This window comes from Pleurodeles waltl, chromosome 1_2 (genome assembly GCF_031143425.1).
Source record: "Pleurodeles waltl isolate 20211129_DDA chromosome 1_2, aPleWal1.hap1.20221129, whole genome shotgun sequence".
Taxonomy (NCBI): domain Eukaryota; kingdom Metazoa; phylum Chordata; class Amphibia; order Caudata; family Salamandridae; genus Pleurodeles; species Pleurodeles waltl.
The window spans coordinates 600111277-600136807 of NC_090437.1; the positions used below are offsets into that span (position 1 = coordinate 600111277).

Genomic DNA, 25531 nt, shown 5'->3' on the forward strand with positions numbered 1-25531 from the left:
AAAGAACTATGGAAATAAAAGTAATTCTCCACATTTAAATTGAGTTGAGTAATAGTTGATGGTCAATTGCTTAATGTGGTTTTAGGCCATATATGTGCTGACAAACATGGGTGTGACATATTTATTAGTAAAACCATCTATGTACAAAGGTGTCATGTTGAGAGAATAGCTAAACCACTCCTGATGTACACTCCCATATTTTGATCCCAGCAACTACAATGAACTACACAACACAGTGACTTTTGATTAAAGATTTTTTTTATGTAAAATTGAGGAAAAAAATGCAATAAAATAACCACCCATCGGGAAGGATAGAAAGGAAATTAAATAATGGTCTTCAAGCAGAATGGGCAGGGGACTGGAAGGGGACTGGAAAAAATAAATAAAATACGTCAGGAAATGTCAGGGGAATCAGTTTCTATACAAGGGGTAAAACAAATGTCCATTGTCAAAATATAGCCCTGTCTCTCATCATTGGTCATTCTCCTTTTGCACAATGATCAGATCTTCTGCTTGGGTAGTTTCATCCTGGCTGGCTGCTGGAGGACAAGACACTCCACGGGACTGAGACACCCTAGGAGTACAAGGGGTACAAGGGGAAACAGTGTGAGTTGATGAACAGCATGGAGGGTGGCATGGGATGGATGCTGGGACAGGGCAGACATCATGGCTGCAGTCATTGAGGGTGGCCATGTCCCGAGCATGTTCCTGTCTGAACCTATGCAGTTCTCATGGATCAGCAGTAGGATCCGAGAGGACATACCTGGCTCCCCCTCAGATGCCACCATTACTTCCTGGGATGTATCCACAGGGGTGACAATACAGGGAGGGGTTTGGGTGCAGATGAGGGGTGTGGGGTGTCGGGCCAGGGGTCAACTAGGCAGGCACTTGGAGGGGGACTAGTGGCATTGGGTGCAGCTGGGGGCCACCATAGACTGGGGGTCTCAAGAGGCAGGGAGGGGTCGGTGGCAGGCCAAGGTGTTGGTTAGGCCTGCACTTGGGATACCTCAGTTGTGTCCTGGTTTTGTGTGTCAGTAGGAGAGCCAAAATCCTCCCACCCCTGGCCAGAGGTGTCCAGTTTGGCGCCCCCGTACAGTGTCCTCAGCCTCTACCCAGTCTGGAGCAGATGTTGTACCGTCCGTCTGGGAGGGCACACTCCCCCTGCCAGATAAAATACCAGGTCCCTCCTCCTTCTCTTCGTCTTCAGTCGATGAAAGAGGCTTTGTCTGCCGATGTCCCGAGGATACCCTTCTGTGCCCCTGTCCTCTCCCTGGTGTTCCTGGCCAGCCGGGTCCACTGAAGTAGAAGTAAGAATATTATGTAGTTGGTATACAATTCAAGGCAAGGCACATGAGTACATGAAGCAAGTGCTGAGCTTGTACTCCTTTAATCACAAGCCAAAATGTATGTGTACTATCACTGTGATGTCCTGATCTAACTCACAAACTGACGTCTGTCACAGTTGTGGAAAGTGTACATTTCAGTGGTGTCCAAGCCTCACCTTCAGCATTATTGCAATCATTGGGCCCGTTTTACAAAGGTAAACGTTGACGTTTTTTCTAAACTTAGACTAAGTTTACCTCTGTGAACTGGGCCCAGTGTTTCCTGTCCTTGCTACATAGTCATCCAATGTCAGTCTACAAGTGGAGATGGGACGCTGGATGGGTATATCCACACCTAAGTATGCATCTCTGACTATCGAATGTCATCTGATGTGTAACATGATCTGATTCCACACAAATGCTTGATTGGGTGTACATATACATACCAGGCCTTTGGTATGAACTTTGCTAAGATGTGAATGTATGTATTGGAATATCCCTGACAACATCAGAAAATCTACATGGCAAGTGCCACATTTGGCATAGCAAGACTGTTTGTTGGTGCTGTACACTAGTTGACAGTTGTACATAGTTAGTATAGCTAAGACATTATGGCCCTCAATGCGACCCTGGCGGGCGGGGGAGAAGTGGCGGTAATACCGCCAACAGGCCGGCGGAAAAAAAAATGGAATTATGACCATGGCAGTTACCGCCATGATCATCCGCCACTTATCCACTCTGACCGCTGGGCTGGAGACTTCGGTCTCCAGCCCGGCGGCCATCACCAGACCGCCGTCGGTATCAGGACCCTGCATACCGCCATGGATTTTGGGTGGTTTGGAACCGCCACGAAATCCATGGCGATAGGCACTATCAGTGCCAGGGAATTCCTTCCCTGGCACTCATAGGGGTCTCCACCACCCCCCTCCCCCACTCCGAGTCCTCTCTCCACACTCCCCACCCCCCTGCCACCTCCCAAAGGTGGCAGGACCCCCCTCCCCACCTCCACCCCCACCCCCAACATGCACATACACACACCCCCTCCCACCCCCAACATGCACATACACACCCCCACTCCCCACCCCCAACATGCACATACACACACCCCCACACGCACACATACACTACAACAACCCATACCTGCACACATACAAACAGACATGCACACATACCGACCCGCACACATTTCCCATACACACAACACCCCCGCATGCATACATGCACTCACACACCTCCTCTACATACTCACACCCCCATGCACGCACACAACACACAACACCCCCTACTCCCTCCCCTGACAGACGATCAACTTACCTTGTCCGTTGATTCTCCGGGAGGGGACGGGATCCATGGGGGCTGCTCCACCGCCAGCACCCCGTCACCAGAACACCGCCACGCCGAACGATGGAATGTGATTTGGTGGACGGTGTTCTGATGACGGGGCGGTGGAGGTGGAGCAGCCTCCACTTCACCACCGACCGCCAGTATGGCTGCTGGCGGCTCCCCGTCCGAAAAAGGACAGAGGACTGCCAGCAGTCATAATACGATGCGCGTAAAACTTCCTGCACTGATGGTCTTCAGCGCGGCGGTAACCCAGCGGTCTTAAAAAAGACCGCAGAGGTCGAAATGAGGGCCTATATGTGGCATGTGAGCCACTGTTGTGAAGATGTGTGCATTTGGTGTCCCTTTGAAATGTTGGTACCATTTTGTGTGAGGCAACTATTATTTAGTCATTCTTTACTCCAAGGCACATGTAATAATATTTCACACTGATAACACACACAGAAAAAGCATGCCTCCAACACGCAAAGTCTTCTTGTCCCCACACTGGGCATTGTCTGGCCCATTCCTTTGCCATTGCACGCAGCAGTGATAAGGCCCTTGGTTCAACAGCCATGGTGTTAGAATTGCATTCATTTATCCAAATGCAAGTTTGTGTCTCATGTCCCCAGTAGTGTGCAGAACACTGCAAGTCCCAGGATGCACTCTGGTTAGTGCATCAAGTGTGCTCCAGTGAGAAATTGGCCTTATGACCACTGCAGGACTTGCTCAGATTACATGAAAGGAGACTTCAGAGACACACAGAAAGGATGCATGATACAGCATCTAACACTGAAAGGCTTCTTGTCCCCACACTGGGCATGGTCTGGCCCATTCCTTTGCCATTGCACACAACAGAGTTAAGGCCCTTGGTTCATCAGTCATGGTGTTGCATAGGTTCTCATTATCCTAATGAGACTACTGGATTTGGGCGGCACAGTCACCTGTACTGCGGGGGACTGAGTCTGAACCCATACCAGGTGACACCTGTTGGCCTAATCCGGGTTTTGTTCCGGCTAACTAGCAGTGCCTCATCTCTACCCAAGAGCAGGGATGGTTGGGCAACCGGACACATGGCACAAATGACTCTTCAGGGAAATCGTGCTCACTCAGATATCATCCGTTTCTCTCAGTTACATTAGTCTCACATATGCAAGGACAATCAGAGGTAGAGTATAGTTCAATAAGGTTTATTGAAGTAAATGCATTTTAGATAATAAAGCATGGATTGCAATAACTAGAACAATGAAGCACAACAGGATTAAAATTGTGACAAGGAGAGTGAAACATAAAAATAACGCTACCATATTGTCACTAAGATCATTAGGAGTAGTTCCTACCTAGCCTATGTTAGAGCACAGCATGTTAAGCTCTAATTCTGCCCTTCATGCTCCCCCTGGGAAAACATCATCCCACATCCCTGAGCAAGAGGCCTGTAGTCTACATAAGCAGCTGCAGCAATGCACTCAGCAATCAGCATACAGTCGTGGTCGTCTGGCTGGAATCTCCCTTTAATGTACATGGGTCAAAGTAGTGTTTTTATAATAAAACAGCTGATGTTCCAAGAAAGGATCCCTACTTAAGAGTGTATATATTTCTGTGAACATTGGAGACGAAGCGTACCACTTTTGTCGGCAACCTATCTCACTACAGCCTGCAGCCTTGAGAAAGCACATAGTGAAAGAAATGTCTTGTTGAAGAACACAGTGCTGACCTAGGCAAAGAACAGCTAGATAGAGAAAAATAAAGCAAGACCACAAATGTGGCTATTGTTAAAAATAAAATAACAAAGCTAGAATAAAACATATCTAGGTTAAAGTGCACAGCGGCGGGACTAGTTTGCTAAAATACCATGTCTAAAACTATACCCTAAAAGGCTACACAACAATGGTGTTGGCATTGCATTTATTTATTTAAATGCAAGTGTGAGGCTCATTTCCCCAGTAGTGTCCAGAACACTACAAGTCCCAGGATACACCCTGGTTAGTGCATCCAATGTGTTCTAGTGAGGCATCGGCCTCATGACTACAGCAGCACTTGCTCAGATTACTTGAAATGAGATGTGAGACCATGATGGCACAGCTCTGTCATCAGACATATAATGCAGCCCATGCACTTACCAGGTCTCTGCTGCTCAAACTCCTCCAGCTCGGCATGGGAGGTTAGCCAGACTGCCCTCAGAACCCTCCTGTGCAGTGGCGTAAGTCTGAGCCTGGCCCAACTGTTTCTGGGCCTTTAGACTGGATCAGTGTGTCAGGTCCTCCCAGCTCTTGTGGCATGTCCTGGCCTGCCTGCGGTATACGCCTACTGCGCTGCAGTACTGTGCAATGTTGTCCCAGAGCCGGGCGCGTGCCGCATTGCTCAGCTGGTCCTTAGGCCTCCCCCTTAAAGCTGAGGGTAATTGTCAAGCACCCCACAGCTAAAATGTTCAATTCAGCCTCATTGAAGGGGATTGCCCTCTCATCACGTCCCTCAACCATCTTGGGGCAGTTAGAAAAAACAGAGCAGCAGCATGGCAGAGGATCATATGTGTAGGTGGGGATGACCCTGAATGACAATAAAATGGCTGCCTGCAACTTCCTGTCATGAACATGCCTTGTATTTCCTCTGTGTCACTCCCTGGATAAATATATTGGGTTCTGGACAGTTTTCAGAATCTCCGCCCGAGTGAGGAGTATCTGCACTTAGGGCATACACTACACACCTGAGGTGTAGATTCCACACTCTGGGCAGCGATTCCACACTCAGGATGGAAAACAAGGTCTAACAAGTGTCATATATGAAGACATGTGTAAGAAGGCAGGACGTCCAATTTAGGAAGACAAGCGTTCATAGGTACACAGTACATTATCTCCCAGCACAATTTTGCCCTTTGCATTATGGTACATGTGGTCAACATTTGGCACTTACATCACAGTAGACTTTAGTGTTTCATCAAAGTAGGGGCAGGTAGTCATGTTCATCCCTGGACACATAGGGCCAGATTCACGAACGGGCAGAGCAAGATTGGAAACCCAAAGCAACACTGGAAATTTTGTCAGATCAGCCCCCACACAGAGGGAGGAAATACAAGTTTGTGTAATATACAGGATTGCTGCTTTTGTTACAGGGCGGCCAAATTGCCGCACCAGTTCAAAACCAACATCCAGTAACAAAACGGAACCCCATCCCTGCAACCCCCCAGCCCTCCCTGGCAAATGACTGATACCCCCTATGTCCAGTCTGGCCCTGCAAACGGCCTTCACAATAGTGGCAGAGGCCCCTCAGCCATTGCACTTGTGGCAGATTCTCCACAATGAGATTTCTGAATGCTGGGGTCCATTGTGAATCAGGCCCATGTATGTCTTTTGAAATTTTGTCCATTATCAGTAGGGAACAGCACTCACACACATGGCCTCCTTCAATACATGGAGGGGCAGATATCCATTTTATAGTCATTCAGAGTCAGCCTCACCTCCAAGCCGGATCCTCTGCCATCCTGCTGCACTGTTGAACCCACCTCACCCATCATGGCTGAGAGACCTGAGGACAAGGCACACACAAATTCAGTGATACTGATATGAATGTACTCACTGAGGGCTTGCTTGATAGGGAGGCTCTGCATTAAGTGGGCAAGAGAAACAAATGCATGCTGCTGTCCACATTGATATCTGGGGCCTTATTGCACACAGGACACACTTTCTCTGTTTGCATCACTGCAGAGCTTAAAAATGATGCAGACAGCAAATGTGTACCCCATTACATTGAATGCAGTGCCCCAAGGAAAACCGCACGCTTTTACTGCCCTGGGGGCAGCGCAGTGAAGTTAAAAAAGGAGCTGTCTTAAAGCAGCTGATCCGTGTAGCACTATGCAGACGTTAACACTCATGGACATTTGAGGGGGATTATAGATGTCTTTGCAGGCAGGTGCAGTGAGTGACTGCACATACCTGCAAAGGTATTGCTCTGGGGTCCATAGGACCACCTTTCTCTCCTACAGAGTGCTGCCATCAGGTCATGCTCTGACTGTACCCCACCTTTTATGTGGCGCACTGTCAGTAAATCTCCTGACAGCTTCTTTGCCTCTACACCCGCATCTAATATGTGGCTTGGGTGCTGTGGCAAAGGGATTCCATCATTTGCACTGGGCTATAACCCCTTGCTAATGAGTGCCCCCCCCCCCCCCCGGTGCTAATGCAGGCACTATATGTACACCAGCGCTATTCGTATTACAGAAGGGGAAGCACAAGCCTCTGCTGGCCTTTCTGTACTACAGAAGTGCCTTGGGGGTGCACAGCGCAGGTGCACATTCACCTTGTGTACCTGGGGCACTTTGTAGAATACAAACAATGGGAATTCTTCACCGCGTGCTGCAGGGTGGTGTGTCATTTTACCTGCGTAAAGCATAGATGTACCATTAGAGTAGGGTGTGTGTGTTAGTACAACATTACCTGCTCAGACAGTGGCAGCCACTCCATGTCATATAGCTTGCACTATATCTGTTGAGTTAACAAGGGACCGTGACATGTCATCATAGGGGCACATGAGACCTGCAAGTGTGATGCATTCTCCATTACACACAATACAAAATGGCTAACCATTTTGAATGTGACCAGTAGGTGTTAGTCTGATTCATGAGAAAGACCTTTACTAATCACACAGCCCTGCCAAGTTTCCAGGTCTATTCCTGATGTGCTGAGCCAGACCAGATGATCATGGCGAATTCTGGGTCTTGTAGCCTTAATCATTCCATAGTGAAACAGGTACACAAGTCCCAGTTTCCACTATAGTTAACCACAGGCCTGGAGTGGCACATCACATGAGCAGCTGCCAAAATGGCAGTTATGAGCATGCACTATCCATGTCTCTATAATGGCCCATTTGTCCCATGGTGTATATATGACAGACATATGGCCACACTGCCACATGATTTGCAGCACACACACATACAAGGGGCCTGGTTCACAAAGGGCCTCTTCCCTCATGGCAGAGGCCTCCCAGTTGTGGGGGAGTCTCCGCATCTGGGGCAGGATCTCTACACTGCAAAATCTCATAGCAGGTATTTCCCCTTGTGTACAGACACTCACCTTCTGATGTGGCCACTCTGTCCTGAGGGCAGAGGTCCTTTCTTGATCTGACCCCTCATATGAAACTGTCCAGGGAGGTCTCACACACGCATACATTCAATCCCCTGAGTCAATGGAGCCCTGACATGTGCACATAACATATTGCATGGCCAATCTTTTGAGTCTTGTCAACGGCTGTTGTTTACAAACATGCGACCTCATTACAACTTTAGTGCACAACAGCATTGTCAAGCACCAGTAAATCAACAGTTTCGGGAAGTGAAATTGCCTGACACTGATCATAAACGCATACAAATATTTTAACCTGATGTCATGTACCAGGCTATGACACCTGTTGTAAAGTAAAGGCAAGCAAGCCTAGTGTAGACCAGCCAACCCTACTTTATTTCACATACTTATAATCATACACAATGGACATATGCAAACCTGTAAGACCTCAAATTGCCATACATTGCAAGTTAAGGTAAAGGAGTCAGAACACGTCACAAACACATGAAACAATAATGATGTCTCAAGGATTGAAAAAACACGTGGACCAAGGCATTTAGGTAATTGGTCTTCAGACAGCTAACATCATCAGTCAAGTAAGAGGCACGTTGGTTCTGACCTAAGTCCCACACACAACCACAAGATGTCAGAGTTCACCAGGAATATGGACAATTAAACTGTGCTGCAAGATGACAATCAAATCTACCTAATCATGCAATTAGTCCATCTTTGGGCCACTGACTGAGTGGGTACATCACTACACACACATCAGGCATGCCAAGACTTACATCTATCTGTGGAGGATTCTGTGGGTCAAAACACGTGTTGCTAACAATGACAGGGACACCAACCATTATGCAAGCCCCAAGCCCAGATATACTTACATCACTACTCACATGTGTATATGAACTACCACACCAGCACCACATAGGCATCAATGCCAACATTAGGCTCCCAAACAGCCACAACTCATTTGCCACATCCTTCATATCAAATGCAAGTATACATAACTAGTTGCAATGTTGAATCTTCCCTGAACCTTTCAAACGATACATGGTGTTGATACGTATCTGTAAAGTATGTACCTGTGAACAGGCTACCATTGCCTATGTGTAATGCCTACAACAGTATCCCCAAGAACAACCCTGTGTGGTCCCTTTCCACTCAGAACATTAGCAAGGTCATAACATTCCTAGCTTCTGATATCAATATATATATGCTCGTAGAAATTTTGGAACACATCAATGGTATCCAACATGCCTGTTGTCTACCCTGATGAGGCATCACAAATGTCTTTGTACATCCCTCACTTATCAAGGGGGAATACCTTGTAACTGGTGTGAAGATATTAACCATGTAGTCATGTGACATTTCAGATGGACATCACAGCCTCATATTCTAGTGTCACCTATCAGAAAGCATTAGAAAACTAGTGATGAATAGTATATGTCTGACTCTATGTTGGACATAAACAGGAATATTGAGACATTACAGAGGACCGAGTTCAAGGACCTACACACCTTACCACCATTACATTGGGAGGATTTACCTTTTGATGGATATCTATAATCACCAAAGTTGAAGATGGAGTCTACTGGTACACATATGACATAGTCATATGTGCACTACTACGTGCAATTGTACTGAGGGAACAACATAGTTGAGTAACATGCCTCTAAATACATTTTTATGTGCACACCTGTGTGCCATAGATGGCTATGGTACATCAATGTGTACACAGGAAATCTGTGACACTTTGCACTTAGCACATTGTCAGAGCCAACATCCAGTTCCCTCACTCAATCATCTTGTAAATGGACAAACATGACTTAGGTATGTACATACCCCCTTGTGGCTGATGTTCTGCCTTCAAATGCCTGTCTAACTCAGGGTAGGCCACCGCCAAATTGCGGGCCATTATTGGGGTCAGTGTCCGACAGGCATCCCGTCCTTGTTGGGAGCACATTCCCAGCTGGGCCTCTGTGGTTTTCCAGGCCCACCGTCTCAGGTCATCCCATCTCTTCTGATAGTGAATGCTCCACCCGCTATGGACCCCCAGGGTCCCTTCCAAACACCCTACCCCCATGTGCCTGTGCCCTTGGCACAGTTTGCCCACTCCCACTGGTGCCAGGTCCTTCATTGTGAGGGTTTTCTTGTGCTGACTCCGGTACCTGTACTGGGGACACATAACGGTATTACTGTCCTTGGAACACAAGTTTTGGGGCAAATGGTTTCTTGGGATGTAGATGCATCAGAGAGGAGTCAATGAAGGCAGGGTGAGGCTGACAGATGTAGACTGACCAGATGTCCCAAATAGGCCAGAGTCATACTCGATGTCCTTACATCCAGGGGTGTTGTCCTCACTGAGGGCTTCATCTGGGGGGGACGTGGCTGTCTCAGGTTTCCTCTCCCTAATCACGATGGGTAGGTGAGATATTGAAGAAGTGGAACAGACAGTTACAGATTGTAATGCAACATGTGGTATCAAAGTTCGACAGGTAGATATGCTTTGAGCCATGTACCGAAAGGCCTACGTAGATTCCCTGATATGACAGTGACACCTGCTTTCAAATCAGGGGTAGGGCTATATGGGATACAGGGAAATTGTATGACATGCACCTTACTACAAGACACCAGATTAGTTTGACAGTTGAATATCTGTTCATAGAATCATATCTTGTCTGCTGTGTACCTTAATATTGTCAATGTTAGCTCCTAGTTTGTAATAGTTCAGTATTGAGACACCAGACAGCTGCAGAATGTGAAGTGGAAACTGACTTGTACATCAGCTTAGGGGTGACAAATCTACCTGGCCATATTTAGTTATCAGATTACACCTAGTAGAGCACACTGCAGATATGTGTGTTCCTCCCAGGTGAGTTGATTTCAATGGTTTTGGCAGGTAAAAGGGACATTTTAGCATTGGACACAGCTGTAGCTGTGTGTTGGTGGTATTGTACTGGCAGATGTCCATTGCATTGCTGTCATGGCCCTAGACAGTGATATTGTGGATCATTCAGGTGAGTTTAGTCGATTGTGTAGTTGACATGCAAGGCTATTTTCATTTTGGTACACTGTTCTGTTTTTTTGTATGGTAAAACAATGCCTGCTGGAAGATGTAGTGCTGTCAGTCCCTGTACTACCCCAGCCATCGCCAGATACTGTGCCCCCAGGTGAGTTTAGTTGACGTGGAATGCCAGAGAGAGGTATTTGGACAGTTGGTGAGTGTTTCGGCTGCTAACACGTAAAAAGGTGATCAGTGAGCTTGCAAGACAGAACGTTAGGGGCACATTTTCAGTGTTGTGACTTACCCGACTCCACTCCTCCATGTATTCCTGTCAAGCCTTCAGGATGCAGGATGTTCAAGTCCTTCTCCTCCCATGATGTGAACTTTGGGGGAGGAGGTGGGGGTCCACCTACAGTCTTGAAGATCACCAGCTGGTTCCTGGCGGCAATGGAACGTACCTTCCCCCTAAGGTCATTCCACCTCTTCCTGATGTCCTCCCTTGTGCGTGGATAGCTGCCTACAGAATTTACCCTGTTGACTATATTTTGCCACATCTCCATGTTCCTGACAATCAAGGTTTGTTGGACTTGTGCTCCAAATAGGTGTGACTTTACCCTGATGATTTTGTCCACCATGACCCTCAACTTATCATCCGTGAATCAGAGCTGTTTTTGAGGGGACATGGTAGTGGTGGCCAACATGATAAGGTACAAAAACTGGTGATGGGATGTAGGTGCTATGTTGTGAGTGGGTGACAGGTGGTGTCTGATGTTTGGATAGAAAAAGTGTGGGATATTTATGATGTACAGGTGTGTGATGAGTGGTATTTGGTGTGCTGAGGAGAGTCTATTCAATGGTTCCTAATTTCTGTGTGCGGCCTCTATCTTGCAGTGTGTGGCGTTTTGATGCAAAGTATTTAGGGGTGTGAAGGGATGTGTTTAATAGTGCAGTTTGTAGGTGTGTCGGGTGTATGGATGTGGGTCCGGTGTGAGGAATTCAAACTATTGAATGTGGTGTGATGTATTGATTGTTAGACCGCCGACTGCCACGGTTTGCACCGCCATTGCTTTACGCCATGGGAGAACCACTCTTGTCTTTTGTGGGTCGTAATCGGTTCCGTGGATTTTTGATGGGCTGGCAGTGCTGGTGGTGGAACCACCTCTTCCCCGCCCTCCAGAGTTTTGGCGGTGTCAGAATTTTGGCTGGATTTCGGCTGTGTAACTCGTAATATGGCAGTCTTTTGGTGGCCTTCCTGTCATACCGCCAAAGTTGTAATGAGGCCCACGATGTTTGGCTTACAAAGTAGTCTCAGGATGGAATTTGTGGACAGAGTGTCAAAAGTCCAACTATCATCATTGGCAACAGACTGCAAACCACATGAAGGCCATGACACAACATGTTGCTCAGGTGAAAAAAGTGTCAACCGGCTGGTCAAGCACCTGCATACCCTGCTCTCTGTTTTGTACTATGGCTGGGTGGCCCAAATTCACACCTAGATGAGGGCCTAGAGGTATGTGTAAACTATGATTTAATGCTATTTTGTGCAAAACACAATAGGCTACTATAACCTTGCACACAACGTGAAGGGAGTACAGAAGGACCCCCCATACAATCAAGACATCTGAAGCTTGACTTCAGGAGACTAAACTGCACTTAATGATGGCTCATGTACATCTGTATGCCCTATTGTACCTCTGCTGAGGTACAGTGGTTACACGTCTGTATGGTGTGAGGAGATGAGGGGAGAGTGCAGATGTGGCATAATCTGAGGAGGGAAATGGAGTAATATTTGTACTTGTCCCTCTTGATTCTTTAGAGTACATGATGTATGAAATGGTACATACTGTGTCTGTTGGGGACATGTAGGTGGCATGAGGAATAGTGTGTATGATGGTTGTGCATATTTAAAAACAATTATAAATATCATACTTGTGTGGTGCTTGGTACTTACCCAGTAGCAAAATGTTGCTAAATTCTCCCGCTGACATCTGACAGGGAAGAAGTGACCTGCGTAATACATAGCTGACATGGGTACTGCCTGGGAACACTGCATGCTCATCAATAAAGCTACAACTGGCATTACAGATACCCTACACGTTGATGGAGTGCCAGCAGTGTCTGTTGCAGAAGATGTGTGCATTGTGGCAAGGTGGCTGAAGAGCCACATGAGTGCAATCAATTGCACCCAGCACAAATGAGAAGCAGGACATGAGGTAGAAATCCCTAGACCTTTTCGCCAGTGTATGTGGCATTCGTATGCAGAGGTGGTCTCTCCTATTGGTGCAGCTCAGTACCTGATGGACATATCTGGGTGGGGCTGGGGTGCCTTGGAGATGCCCACAAGTTCAGTGGAGACTCTCTGGAATTACCCCGTAGCAAAACAATGGAGGGCTGCTGGGATCTTGACATAGGTTGGGATGGCATGGGGGCAGCAGGTCACAGAGTCAATATCCTGCTCCCACTCACAAACTGTCTCCAAGATGATATCTGGGGGAAAACTGTATCTGGCCAGAACAACCTGGCTGGACATCCCAAAGAAGTTTATCCTTTGTCTGAAAATCCTCTCTACTCTCCTCCTTCTTTTTCTCCTCAAATCCTCCTGTCGCATAGCAGGGGACAAACCAACAAACACATTCAGCGACATGTTGAAAGGTCTGAAAGGTTTTGTTTGTGGCAGCTCTGCTTTTATGTGTGCAGCATGGCTGGGATTCGTTGTTGGGCTCAGGTGTTTCAGCTGGAGCTGGGTGGGGGGATGGTAGGCACTGACACAGATGAGTCAGTATGTAAGATTGCCTCCTCTGGCCAAGGAAAGTAAAGTTACACTTTTGGTCTAGGTTTAGACCAAAAGTCTAAACTTTGACCAAAAGTCTAACTTTAATCGTAGTAAAGTTACACTTTTGGTCTAAGTTTAGGCTTTTGATCTAAATTTAGACCAAAATTCTAAACTTAGACCAAAAGTCTAACGTTACTTATAGTAAAGTTAGACTTTTGGTCTAAGTTTAGAATTTTGATCTAAACAATGGCCATGAGACCGCCTGCCTCGTGGTGGCGGTGAGGACTACCACTGCTGTGGCGGTCCAACCGCCACATTACGACCCTGGTGGTCAGACTGCCAGGGTACCGCTGTCTCCGCTGCAATCGGTGATCCCGATGGGCTGACAGTGGCGGAGGTCCGAATCAGCCTGGTTGGCGCTGCATGCAGTGCCAACCTACTGAATATGACCTGGTTCTCTGCCAGCCTTTTCATGGAGGTATCACCACCATGAAAAGGCTAGTGGAGAACAGGTGAAGGGGGCCACAAGGGGGCCCCTGCACTGCCTAATGTGCTTGGCATGGGCAATGTAGGGATACCACTGCTCAGCACCCTGGCAATGCACACTGTCTGCTGTGCAGACAGTGAGCATTGCCAGGGTGCTGGTGCTCCCTGCGGTGGCAGTATTGCTGCGTCTCGATTACGAACCAGCAACAATGCTGCTGCCACTTTCCCACTAGGCTGACGGGCGGAAATCCCTGCTCCCTAAAATACATAAAACTTGTTAGAAGTGCTGACTTTAATAATATTTGGTCTAACCAAGGGTTTTGTTCCTGATAAACACACACAGTCAGAAAAAGCTCACAATGAAACCCAGTTTCAGCAAGAGCTGTTCTGAAAATAACATTTGTTCAAACTCTGCTCCTGATGAATCAGACTTGTTCAGACTCTGCTCTTGGCAATCCTCAGACTCACTCTGAACTCCCTTAGTGATACTATGTTCTTATGACATCACTGCTCCTGATTAATACCCTGAATCACTCAAAGATATGAATATATAATCCAGACTCTCAATACCCAAAGCTCAGCTCTTGAGAACACACAGAGGGGGTCATTACGACCCTGGCGGAACAAGTCCGCCAGGGCCGTGGGACGCGGTGGCACCGCCGACAGGCCGGCGGTGCCCCGCGGGGCATTCTGACCGCGGCGGCTCAGCCGCGGTCAGAGAAGGGAAACCGGCGGTCTCCCGCCGGTTTCCCGCTGCCCCAAAGGAATCCTCCAAGCCGGCGCAGCATGCTGCGCCGGCATGGGGATTCCGACTCCCCCTCCCGCCATCCAGTTCCTGGCGGTTCTCCCGCCGGGAACCGGATGGCGGGAGGGGGAGTCGCGGGGCCCCTGGGGGCCCCTGCCGTGCCCATGCCTATGGCATGGGCACGGCAGGGGCCCCCGTAAGAGGGCCCCTAAAAGTATTTCAGTGTCTGCAAAGCAGACACTGAAATACGCGACGGGTGCAACTGCACCCGTCGCACCTTCCCACTCCGCCGGCTCTATTACGAGCCGGCGTCATCGTGGGAAGGGAGTTTTCCCCTGGGCTGGCGGGCGGTCTTGTGAAGACCGCCCGCCAGCCCAGGGGAAAACTCGGAATACCCTCCGCGGTCTTACGACCGCGGAGCGGTATTTCGGAGGGGGGAAGCCTGGCGGGCGGCCTCCGCCGCCCGCCAGGCTCGGAATGAGGGCCAGAGTCTTTCAAAACTATCATCTTGGTAACAGCTCACTCTTTGAAAGCAAGGCTTTTCTTAACCATTAGGGATAACATTGAGTATCCCTAATAGCCTAGGATACAGAACTTAACTTATCACTTCACTTCTTAACCCAGGGAGTCATCCCACCTGATGCCATGCATCATTAAAGATAAGTGACCTAGGAAAAATACACATTACATTATGTAATGCTTTATGTGATGCTTTTTTGTCAGAAAGCCACGCTTTAACATTTGCTGTCTATTATATATTCATAAAATGATCATTTATTTCTTGCTTGTCCCTAAACAGATATTAGAGTAGAGGTGCAAATTAGGTCGAATGTTTTGTTGTTCCTTAGAGGATGATGGGTTGGTAAGCTCTGATTTTCACATATCCTTCATACTGCTCTTGTTATATGAACCCATGCCAAGTAAATAGAGTAAAGAGACTTATTTTGGATGCATGCACTAAATAAATGTAGTTGGTTAGGAGGTATGGAAAGATAAATTGTGGATTCACAACAGTAGATGAATACCAATTAATGACTTGGTAGTTCACTTGGTTTTGCGTGCTGTGCAAACTCCAAAATACACTACATTACATACAATTAGAGGGAAGGACCAATTCCTTTCCAAGCATTTGACTAAAAGGATAACATTTTGTTTTTATTTTAGCACATAACACATCTTAAGTGTGACAGGATATATATTTTAGACAGTGTATTTAGACTTAGTCCATCAGCCGGTCATTCATTCAGTCAGTGTGGAATGGGAGGAACATGGGTGGTTGTGTAAGCTGCATAATGTTCCTATCATTGGTTCTATAATTCTATGGGTTTCTGTGCATAATACACAGAAAAAAATGCATCAACATTGGAGAAAGAGAAAAGTACAAATATTCTGGTGTAAAAATATTACATCACGTAACACTAAACAGTATAATATAGCATGCAATAGTATGATAAAACATTATACTCACTGAAAAATATTGGCTTTCCAACATAAAACTTTAAAAGGTAAAAACATCTAAAGATGGAGATAATTTTCATTTTATGCAAATAATACACCAGATCACTTAGGATGACAAAAATACACTAATTTGTGTATCTGAAGATGTGTCACTATTAGCTGAAACCATGAAATATTGAAACAAGCATTGACAAAGCTCTTAATTTGGCTTTTGTTTAGTGCATGTACAAAAAGAAGCACAATCTTTACACACATGCACACAGAGCATTCAGATAAAGCAACATACTCACAGACATACATTTTCGCTAATTCCAACAGACATACTAGCACTATTGCACACAGACCAACACACATGTGCATCAATGCGCAGAGGCTCACAGTCAAACAAAATCTAATGCGCAGGAGACACAGGTTGATGTGCATAGAGAGAGCTCAAGGTAAAGTGCAACACTAGGAATACACCTAAGGAGAGCAGCGAGTGATACACCTCAGGGAGCACTTTGTCTTGTGCTTCATAAAAGCACTAGATCCTGTGCATCAGAGGAGCATGGTGTGCACCTGAATATCAAATCCACAATATTTGTTTCAATACATATTGTATCAAATCCACACTATTGTGGGCAAAACATTGAATCCAAACTATTGAAAGGCAAGTAAGTACAGATTTTCTATCACTAACTTCACATATATGTAGCTTGGTGATTTACATATTTTCAAGGTACTTAGATTAGGAGTTAGGATTTATGCTTACCTATATGCACTTACCTTTCAATATTATGCCCCTGGATAGTTTGTACACAATATTCCTGTATGTCAATATTCTTGGGCTCACTATTCAGTAGTAAAACCAGGGAGCACTGAATATTCTACATTTCAGGGAAGAACTGCTGTGTGCATTATTGGGATGAAAGGTGATTTGTAGCAGGGGGCACACTGGGTATGTGCTAAGTGGGCAAAGGAGCAAGTCACAGCGATCTCAGATTGTCACATGGCAAGCATGAGCAAATCAGGACTGAATCAGCTACTCGCATTTAGCAAGAAAATACATTACTTCTTTCTAAAGCACCTATCTTATTTGTTTACAGGCACTGGAAGTTACATGTGGGTAGAGACCTATTTAAATGGCTTGTTAAATGGTTTGTTTTATATAAGGCACAGGTACACAGACAACAATAAAAGGCACACATCACATACAAGCATATGTGTGAACAAGCATATCTACCATGTGTGACATCATCCATCAGTCATGGCTTGTGCCTTGAAAGGTTTGGCATGCTACACATTGTAAGGATATATTTATAACAGTAAACACAAACTACAAGTTTCAAGATGAACCATTACATGTATAAAAGTCAGATCACGAACGTACCATAGACCTTCGGGATGGAAAATTAAGAATAAACAAACATACTTTTCCTTCTTTTTTTAACTAAAATTCTGTTAATTAGATTTTCTTAAAACAGTACAGTACAAAACAAGGCAGAGAATTGTACAATAGCGATGTCAATGCATAAATAAGGGTGAGGCACATATTTGCATTACAGTCAGTCGCCATCCTGGACGCAAATGTAACAGACTAATCAAGTGTCGGCCAGGGGACCAAATGGAGGTGACCACAGCTGGGCTAAGAATCAAGGGACACCAAGGTTTTAAAGAATTGGCTAGGATGTGGGTACGTGGGTCAGGCCCCTAGGGAGGAGAGCCCCTCCCAGAACAATGGCCAGTGCCTATGAGGAGCCTTTGGCTCGGGCATTTAACGCGGGAGCGGGCCTTTAATAGCCGGTAGAGCCCGCTACGGCGGGTTCTAAGGCTATATTAGAACATTCTGCCCTCTAATGGCAGAATGTTCTAATAGCCTGATAGCACTCCGTAGCTGGGCCATACCTGCATTAAAGTCCTGCTCCCTTGTTAAAGGCCGCTGGAGTGGGCCGTTAATGGCCGGTATAGCCCACTATGGTGGGCTATATGGCTATAATATGTCCCCTTTGTGACAATAAATGATTGATTGTCTGAATTTCAATGAACAGTCCACTCCTTGAGTAGGGTTATGGTCCATCCCTAAACTTAGGAGCGATGTCTTTCAGAAAGACAGAGATAACTAGGCAGGTGTAACTAACTGTATTAATGGAGAGCCTATTAGTTGAGAGCCAACTGTGGAGTTTTGACAGTTTAAGGAGGAAATGTACAGTCTATGATGGCCAGTTTATGGTGTATGTTAAAATATGTGTGAACTTCTAAAGAAACCTCCAAAGTCAGTGATCCTATGAAAGGTACCATGACCTGAGAATAAAACAAACTCTGAATTATTTATCACTTTCAAAGGTCTATGTGTGAGGATGGGGCTACGCTAGATGAAATAAAAAGTGGATTTGGGGATAAAAGGGAATGCACTAACACAGAATTTGAAATAATACTCTTTCCTTTACTTTACTGTAGTTACATGAGTTCAAATTGCTCAGTAGAATAAATCCAACTCTTTTAACAGATTGCCGTAGGAGTGTTCATGGGGACAACGGTTTCCCACACTGATTGTGGACTAAGTAATGCATTTTACTAGAAGGAATAATCAACTAAATCGAGTGGTGACGGTGGAAGTAAGACAGGAACCACGGTAAGCGTTCAGTCTTCTTTTTATTAAGCAAGCCAGTACGATGAGGGAGCAGGTCTGATCAACAGTGCGTCCAGGCTCAACTGATTCGAAGGGAACTCCAGCGTCATGGACAGTGGAATTCCCTTGTGTCACCGGCCATGCATTCCACCATGGAATGTACATACGCACACAACACAAATCCAAATATTTAGCTAATTGGTACCAAACCAGGCAAGGTAAAGTGGCAAGTTTATCACTCTAGTTTTTTGTACTTTATAAGTATCTAATCACCGGACACTGCAAAAGGAATAGTGTTCTTAAATATGTTTTGGGGTCAAGAAAGTTCATTTAGTGGGTGCCATTAGAATCTTCAATGTTATGAGAGGGAAATCCTACACGATTCTTGGATGAACAATAGGATGAGTTGTCTTCTGTGGACACTTTTTACCCGTCATGATAGACTAGTTATGACTGAATGAAATAGTTTGAGAGATGTAATGCTCCTGATTTATAGATGTTATGTTTTGCTGAAGGCATTGGGAATGCTTTAAAGGCTACATTCAAGGAATGATTTGTGGTAGGTAGCAAACTGGTTTTTGCAGGAGAAGTGCAGCTTTCTGTCTGCATGCATGCATTGCTGCAAAATGACCTCACATGGATGATCAACATCTATATCAAACATTTTTCCTATCTTTATTAATTTTTTGTTTATGCAAAGACATATATAAAATCTGCTTGGTGATAGAATACGGAGTGGGTATTAAAACAAAGTGAATGGGACATTCTTTAATGACAACTGAAATTTGACTATATTTAGACACACGTTGGATGCTGCAGCAAAATAAAACAAGCATTGGCAATGCCTGTTGGTCTGGCATTAATGTGCTAAAGTTTGCAAAACCAAGCATACAGAAATGCTATTTGTATGCATCAGCAGACCTATTGGCTGTGCACATTCTTGTTATCTTAATCATATTAGCATATGTTTCTTCTAAAACCAAAACAATAAATATGCTCTAGATATACAGGTATATCTTCAGAGTACAGTTCAGAGGGATCAGCAAGGTCTTTCAGTGCTACTACACGTCTGCTTTCTCACCATGGGTACAATTACTATTCTGTGACTGACAGACCTGGTACACAATTTTACTTTAAACTCGGGTTTTGGGCGGCAACCGACTGGGGAAGGTCTGTCCTCTGGACTATTGGGGGAAAGGTGCAGTATTGGCAACTGTAGCATTTTGGGCTTCGTTCCATTAAAGGAAATAGCCCAAGGATATTTAACCAGCCATCTTGGGCTGTTTGTGATCACTTCATGGTGAAGTGATCCAGTGGTGGTGCAGCTATAGGGTAGGGAAGAGTTTTTGGCGGGATGGCGGAAGACAAGGTGGCCGCGGCGCTTTGCTTGCTGAGAGAAGCGAGGTATCTGGACTGATTGGTTGGGGGCACAGGCTCTTGCCATGGCCACCCAATGCAAAGGGCATCAGAAGGGGTGGCTGCCATGGTATTAGTGTTCCCAATGCCCTGGTGGTCTCTGGTGGGAGCAAGGAGAGGAATGAAGGTGAATGGCAGTTGCCAATCAAAAATTCAGCAAGCAGCCCTAAACCGGGTAGCAGGTGTTTATGGTCTGTTAGTTATGCAAGTGGGGAGTGGTGGGGCACAAGGGCAGAGAGGGAGGCTCCATCACAGGAGTCAATGGCCTGCGGGGGAGCCTGTAAGCACGTAACAATAGCAAGTGGACGGGGGGAGGGGCCGATAGGCTGTGGGGACAATTAAAGGCCCACAGACCTTGTGAGTGAGGAGCGGCGTGCCTCTAATTTGAGGTGGGGCGCACTGTTGGGTGAGCTGTTGGTTCGCAGGGACACACAGAAGTGCAAGACAGAAGGAGGGGGCAGGGAGAGTGCAGGGCCAGAAAGAGGATCAGGGGAACATGGCAGAAAGACCTGGATTATGGCTGTAAATGCCAGTACAGAGACCAGTTTTGGCAAGGCGGCAAATGCGGGGAGGGAGGGATAGGGGAATATCAGTGAGGCTTTCCCACAACCAGGGGTTCAGTGGTCAGGAGTTTCCTTAGAGACAAAAGGTTGTCTGGACAGAGCCTGCAGGGCTTATTGTCAAAAGTGGGCAAAGGGGTCATCAGGAAGGGAGGGGGATAGAGATCAGCAGGGGACTGGGAGGAGTGGGAGTCCAGGCAAAGCACAGAGTCAGGTTATGGCTTCTGAGACTAAACGGGGCACAGCCTTAGCATTGGTGGCTGACCAATTAGAATGGAGTGAGGATGAGGAGTGGGATGGACTGAGAAGAGGATGAGGAGCAGTTGGGAGGTGGACCTGTGGGAGACCAAGGGACAGGTTTAAAAAAGCCTCAGAGGGTGCATTCTAAATGGAGCAAGGGTGAGGTACTGCACCTGCAAGGTGGGGAGGGCACTCAGGTACAGTAGTGACGGAATGAAGGTCGAATTTCAATGGCCCACAAGGTGCTTACTTAGCAGGGGCAAAGGATGAGGAGGAGGGTTTCAGTCAGTGGGAGGAGATGAAGACATTTAATGGACTGGCTGACAGGCATGGGCATTGAGGCAGGATTGGTGGGCAAATGTGCCAGCACACTGGACGTCTCTTCTTTTTTGCAGGTTGTGAGGCATAACACAGCATGGCTCAGGCAAGTACACTGTGGCCCCATCACCTCGAGGGGAAGTTAAGGCAGGGCATGAGTGGCCAGCCGGACAGCATCGTAGGACCGGGTGATCACTGACAGTAGAATGTTCAGGGAGGCCTCATCAGTGCTTTACAACAGCAGGTTCAGAACAGCCTTTGGTCAGCTGGGTCATGGGTCACAATGGCGTGCCTTAATAGAGCAGATGGGAGGGCTTGTGACTCCCCTCTCAAGACAAGGTAGACCATTCTCCAGTAGTGGTGCACAAGGTATATGAAAGGTGGAGTGAAACATGACACGCATGGGATGATGCAGACAGGTGACACCCAGTTAGAATAGGAGGAAAAAACCTGAGAAGAGGGTGAAGTGTTGGACAATGGTGTTCCCTTGAGGCTGAACAGAGGTGGTAGCAGCTAGGGACAAGAAAAAGGGGAGAGGAGGTGATATCTATTCTCTGCCCAGTGTTCTGCAGAGTGCAGTGGAGGCAAGGGCGAGGCAAAGCAAGTGTACCAGGCAGACTTGTTCAACTGGTTAGGCGACAAGCTTCAGAGCGGGCACTGACCTTGATGACAGGTAAGGCATAGGGGGCCATGGAGACTGCTCCTGTGATGGTGTTGACTGGGGTGGATGCATGGGGGAACAGGAGAGGGAAGGTACAAGGTTGAGGAAGGGCCTATCTGTGAAGGATACCATGATGTACATGGAGGAACATGGACAAGATGGCAAAGATGAAAGAAACATGCATAAGCCAGAGAGCAAACTGGGGGAGGGGGTTGTCTGGCAAAGGTACAGGGGACTCAGAAGGGGTACAACAGGGCGTATTGGACACCAATATGAAAAAAGATTTTGGGACTGAAAAATGGGGGAGATGAAAAGGGGAGAAAGCAGAAGGTCCAGAGAGTAAAGAGCTGAAAATAAAGAAGTTGCCGTACATGGGAGTGACAAAGCCCTTAGGGGCTCATTTAATGTTGTCTACAAAGGAAATGATTTGGAAAAGGGAACATGTTGAAATATTTAAATTGCTGTATAGTGGGCTCAGGGCTGAGGAATGGTCGAAAGAATACAAACTGTCAAAAAGGCCCAAGCTGCCCATGACTATTGAAAATTAGACAGCAGCATTTTTAATCTATGCTAGTGTATACTGTAACAAATTCCCTGAACAGAGCGTAGATTTATTCAAGTACATGGATGTGATTCAGAAGGCACAGACCATGAATGGGGGGTACGCATGGGTACAATATGATGACAAGTTTCTAGCACGGATGGCTCATTACTCAGAAGCAAAATGTGGCTGATAGTCTGACCTGTGACAGCATACAATGGGATCCTTCAAGTTTGGCAAGACTATATGTACGGCCAGTGGTTTACCAATAATCTCTTCGCCATTTCAAGGAGGCCCCACCTGGGGAGAGGTGGGAACAACAACAAAGAGGCAGGGTGAATCATTGGGTGCATTCTGGGACTTCAAGAAGGGATTCTGTACAAGGGATACGGTATACATGCTGAAAATGCGCAGGGAGTCATTCACTCGTATACTGCTATGGAGTAATGGGGGCTCCATGGGGGCACATGCAGAGATATGGCAACAGCAGCCAGAAGACCCAGCTGCACAACAATCTGTGCAATCAACGGCTAACAAAGAGGTGACGGGTAACACAGGGACCAGTGGGAAAGGGTTGATATGCCAGTTAAATTGGAAAAGCTTGAATTTTGGCTGCAGTTCTATTACCAAAAAGAGGATGCTAAAGAATGTGATGAAGGGTTTCATTGGGAGTTCAGACTGGGTTATGCGGGTCCGACATTTAAAACATGGCCAGAAAAGCTGAAATCAGTGTGTGCACATATGCAAGTGGTACGGGATAAACTGCAAAAAGAAATTCAGGAAGGAAGGATGGCAGGCCGATTCGGCAAATTGCCAATGACCAATTTGATTGTTTCCCCAATAGGAGTTGTTCCCAAACAAGAGCAGGTGCAGTTTTGTTTGATCCAGTCCATGTCCATGCCAAAGGGAGGTTGGGTCAAAGCTTTCATAATGAAGGATTTGGCATCAGTGTCATATGCAGCTGATGTGACAATGTGCCTTGTGGAACAGATAGGAATGGAGCAGAAAAATTATGAAAAGTGACATTAAGACAGCTTTCTGGCTGTTGCCGGTGCACCTGAGAGTTTTTCAGTTGTTGAGGATTCAGTTTGACAGTCAGTGGTATATAGACAACGCTTTGCCAATGGGATTCTCTATTTCATGCACTCTTTTCGAGACGTTCATTTCTTTCCTGCAGTGGTTGTTTTCTTGACACACAGGACATGTGGCTGATATACATTACTTGGATGACTTCTTCTTTGTAAGCCCCCTGGCTCGGCAGACTGCCAGTGGCTGCTGGCAAGTTTCCAGGAGGTAATGGAAGACTTGGGGGTTGCTTTGGCACCAGAAAAAACAGTAGGTCCCAGTAGGGGACTGTCCTTTTTGAGAGTAGGACTTAGGGCCAGATGTAGCAAGGTCCGAATTTGCGATTCGGGAATTGCGAGTCCGTGCGACTCGCAATTTCCGAATCGCAAATTCGGATGCAGAACGGTGTCTCAGACACCGTCTGCGACTCGCTATGGGGTCGCAAAGACCCACCTCATTAATATTAATGAGGTGTGTCGCATTTTGCGACCCCATAGCGAGTCCCTGCACTCACAGGGATGGTGGCCTGCTGAAGTCAGCAGACCTCCATGTCTGTGACTGCTTTTTCAATAAAGCAGTTTTTTATTTTATTTTACAGCCCGTTTTCCTTAAAGGAAAACGAGTTGCAAAATAAAAAAAATAACGAAACCATTTGGTTTCGTTTTTTCAGTGTAGGCAGTGGTCCATTGGACCACTGTCTGCTCTGAAAAAACCTTTTTGCCCACATTCACAAAGGGGAAGGGGTCCCATGGGGACCCCTTCCATTTTGCGAATGAGTTACCACCAGTGTGACACTGGTGGTAACTGCGAATTGCTTTGCGACTGCATTCGCGGTCACAAAGCAATTCTGCATTGCGATGCGAGTCGCAAATAGGAAGGGAACACCCCTTCCTATTTGCGAGTCGCATTCACAATTTGCGAGTCGGTACCGACTCGCAAATTGTGAATGTGCGTTGCAGAAGGCTATATGCATGGCGCAAACTGCGATTTTCGCAGTTTGCACCATGCAAACGGCTTCCTACATCTGGCCCTTAATTCTATAGGCATGGAAGAACGTTTAATGACAGACAAGAAGCTGACGATGCAGTTATTGTTAGATGGCTTATTGGACAAGGCCAAAGATATGGTTAAGAAAGTGCAGGTTTTACTGGGCCATTTGAATCTTGCCTGCAGAAAGGTGAGGGTGGGCAGGACTTTTTGTCAGTGGCTGGGAATGTCATTGTCTGGTATGTCTCTGCCCCATCATCATGTGAGGTTGTCATCATGGTTCACGGAGGATCTGCCCACGTGGTGCTTTTTTCTGGATCCATTTAATGGCATTCCATTGCTCAGAGATTTTGAGTGGGATGTGCAGATATATTCTGATGCAGCCGGTGGCATGCGTTTTGGGTTGTACTCGCAAGGGCAATGGTGTGTAAAAGAATGGCCAGCAGCTTGGAAACATGGAGTTCAGAGTATTGCATTTCTGGAATTTTTTCTGCTGGTGCTGGCTGTCACAATGTGGGGGTTCAGACTTGGCACATCAAAAATTGCTTTTCAGGATTGATAACATGGCAGTGGTGCAAATTGTGAATAAGCGTTTGCGGATAGTAGAAGACAGAGGATGTTCCAGCTGGTGGTAGGGTCCTTGGCTGATTCTACCAAAAGGTCATATACACAGGCGTGGGAGGAATGTTTGCCCATTGGGGCATGGAGGAGGCCAGCAGGGTGGAGTAGGACAGAGGATGTGGTTCACTTAACTCTGGCATTGACAGAGAAGGGCCTTTCATGAGTCATAATTGCAGGAAAGCTGTCCGGTATTGCGTTTATGGGGAAGATGTTCTGGGGTAATGCACCATCAGAAGGTGAGTTGGGGAAAGGATGCTTGAGGACTGGGCCAGAGAAAAGGGTAGAGTGGGACCAAAACAGAAGATGTGGACTTGGCACTTGTTCAGAAAGGTGATCCAAATCTTGGCGG

At 46.5% G+C, this 25531-nt stretch overlaps 1 protein-coding gene across 2 annotated transcripts in view; it reads left to right on the forward strand.

The window, feature by feature from the left end:
* Positions 1-25531, forward strand: part of LOC138301837 (cilia- and flagella-associated protein 337-like) — a 455621-nt gene that overhangs the window by 35607 nt on the left and 394483 nt on the right. Inside the window, exon 1 of one of the 2 annotated variants that reach the window (XM_069242343.1) lies at positions 18662-18776. The exons of the other annotated variant lie outside the window; for it this stretch is intronic. The gene's annotated coding sequence lies outside the window, so the exon portion shown is untranslated. Of the gene's footprint in view, positions 1-18661; positions 18777-25531 lie in introns of those variants that run through there. 2 annotated transcript variants of the gene reach the window in all.